Source organism: Oncorhynchus mykiss, chromosome 14, assembly GCF_013265735.2.
Source record: "Oncorhynchus mykiss isolate Arlee chromosome 14, USDA_OmykA_1.1, whole genome shotgun sequence".
Classification (NCBI taxonomy): domain Eukaryota; kingdom Metazoa; phylum Chordata; class Actinopteri; order Salmoniformes; family Salmonidae; genus Oncorhynchus; species Oncorhynchus mykiss.
In genome coordinates, this window is record NC_048578.1 from 41,475,581 (window position 1) to 41,478,638 (window position 3,058).

The following is a 3,058-nucleotide window of genomic DNA, read 5'->3' on the forward strand; positions in this document are numbered from 1 at the left end:
GATAAGGCTCAGTGCCGTTATCCTCGAGAGATGAGATATTGATAAGGCTCAGTTCTGTTGTCCTGGAGGGGTGAGATATTGATAAGGCTCAGTGCCGTTATCCTCGAGAGGTGAGATATTGATAAGGCTCAGCGCCGTTGTCCTCGAGAGGTGAGATATTGATAAGGCTCAGTGTCGTTGTCCTCGAGAGTTGAGATATTGATAAGGCTCAGTGCCATTGTCCTGGAGGGGTGAGATATTGATAAGGCTCAGTTCCGCTGTCCTCGAGAGGTGAGATATTGATAAGGCTCAGTGCCGTTGTCCTGGAGGGGTGAGATATTGATAAGGCTCAGCGCCGTTGTCCTCGAGAGGTGAGATATTGATGAGGCTCAGTGCCGTTGTCCTCGAGAGGTGAGATATTGATAAGGCTCAGTGCCGTTGTCCTCGAGAGGTGAGATATTGATAAGGCTCAGTGCCGTTGTCCTCAAGAGGTGAGATATTGATAAGGCTCAGTGCCGTTATCCTCGAGAGGTGAGATATTGATAAGGCTCAGTGCCATTATCCTCGAGAGGTGAGATATTGATAAGGCTCAGCGCCGTTGTCCTCGAGAGGTGAGATATTGATAAGGCTCAGTTCCGTTGTCCTCGAGAGGTGAGATATTGATAAGGCTCAGTTCCGTTTTCCTGGAGGGGTGAGATATTGATAAGGCTCAGTTCCGTTGTCCTCGAGAGGTGAGATATTGATAAGGCTCAGCGCCGTTGTCCTCGAGAGGTGAGATATTGATAAGGCTCAGTTCCGTTGTCCTCGAGAGGTGAGATATTGATAAGGCTCAGTGCCGTTGTCCTGGATGGGTGAGATATTGATAAGGCTCAGCGCCGTTGTCCTCGAGAGGTGAGGTATTGATAAGGCTCAGTTCCGTTGTCCATGAGAGGTGAGATATTGATAAGGCTCAGTGTCGTTGTCCTCGAGAGTTGAGATATTGATAAGGCTCAGTGCCATTGTCCTGGAGGGGTGAGATATTGATAAGGCTCAGTTCCGTTGTCCTCGAGAGGTGAGATATTGATAAGGCTCAGTGCCGTTGTCTTGGAGGGGTGAGATATTGATAAGGCTCAGCGCCGTTGTCCTCGAGAGGTGAGATATTGATGAGGCTCAGTGCCGTTGTCCTCGAGAGGTGAGATATTGATAAGGCTCAGTGCCGTTGTCCTCGAGAGGTGAGATATTGATAAGGCTCAGTGTCGTTGTCCTCGAGAGGTGAGATATTGATAAGGCTCAGTGCCGTTATCCTCGAGAGGTGAGATATTGATAAGGCTCAGCGCCGTTGTCCTCGAGAGGTGAGATATTGATAAGGCTCAGTTCCGTTGTCCTCGAGAGGTGAGATATTGATAAGGCTCAGTTCCGTTTTCCTGGAGGGGTGAGATATTGATAAGGCTCAGTGCCGTTGTCCTCGAGAGGTGAGATATTGATAAGGCTCAGCGCCGTTGTCCTGGAGGGGTGAGATATTGATAAGGCTCTGTTCCGTTGTCCTCGAGAGGTGAGATATTGATGAGGCTCAGTGCCGTTGTCCTCGAGAGGTGAGATATTGATAAGGCTCAGTTCCGTTTTCCTGGAGGGGTGAGATATTGATAAGGCTCAGCGCCATTGTCCTCGAGAGGTGAGATATTGACAAGGCTCAGTTCCGTTGTCCTCGAGAGGTGAGATATTGATAAGGCTCAGTTCCGTTTTCCTGGAGGGGTGAGATATTGATAAGGCTCAGCGCCGTTGTCCTCAAGAGGTGAGATATTGATAAGGCTCAGCGCCGTTGTCCTCGAGAGGTGAGATATTGATAAGGCTCAGCGCCGTTGTCCTCGAGAGGTGAGATATTGATAAGGCTCAGCGCCGTTGTCCTCGAGAGGTGAGATATTGATAAGGCTCAGTGCCGTTGTCCTCGAGAGGCGAGATATTGATAAGGCTCAGCGCTGTTGTCCTCGAGAGGTGAGATATTGATAAGGCTCAGTGCCGTTGTCCTCGAGAGGTGAGATATTGATAAGGCTCAGTGCCGTTGTCCTGGAGGGGTGAGATATTGATAAGGCTCAGTGCCGTTGTCCTCGAGAGGTGAGATATTGATAAGGCTCAGTTCTGTTTTCCTGGAGGGGTGAGATATTGATAAGGCTCAGTGCTGTTGTCCTCGAGAGGTGAGATATTGATAAGGCTCAGTGCTGTTGTCCTCGAGAGGTGAGATATTGATAAGGCTCAGCGCCGTTGTCCTGGAGGGGTGAGATATTGATAAGGCTCAGCGCCGTTGTCCTCGAGAGGCGAGATATTGATAAGGCTCAGTGCCGTTGTCCTGGAGAGGCGGGATATTGAAAGGTCTTGAAAACAGGGTTGGTAATCAGTATTAAAAAGTATTACTTGTTAAACAAAATCTCTTTCTCTGAGTGACTGTATTAGTATTAGTATAATTTGCCCATATAGTTCAGTATTTAAATCATTTATTTTATACAGTCATTTTTGTTGATCTTTATCAATGGGGTCAATAATTTGGGAGCCCACTGTGTATAGTGACTGGCCTAGGTGTGTCTCTGAACTCAGTGCCTTTATTAAAAGCATGTGTTTGATGCTGTGTAGAGACAGAGACGGATGGGAATGGTATTGACCTTCATGATGAAAGCTGAATAATGAGTTTAGGTAATGATCTAATAACTGTCATCCAATTTCTCCATATGAGGGAAATGTTTCAACTCCGTTATTTGATATTAAACTGATGTTGTATAATTGTGACAGAGATCATTGAATGGAATGGTCCTGAGTTGACCTCGGAGTGAGTTGATCCAATCATTCCGTTAGACAGTAGTGTCTGTTGTGTGTCTTGTAGCCCATGGATAGTCAATTCGGCTCAGAGCAGCAGAGTAACTAGCTGAGTCTAGTCCACTGTGCCTTAGATTCTGTAACTGCCTGGGAGAGGAGCACCAGCCAAGCTTACTGTTTCTTTAAAGTCACGGAGAAGATAGAGAGGGGAGAGGATACTGAAGAGAGGAGGGGGAGGCACAGTGCGCCAGTTAGCACTGCTGTTTAGAGAGAGAGAGAGAGAGAGAGAGAGAGA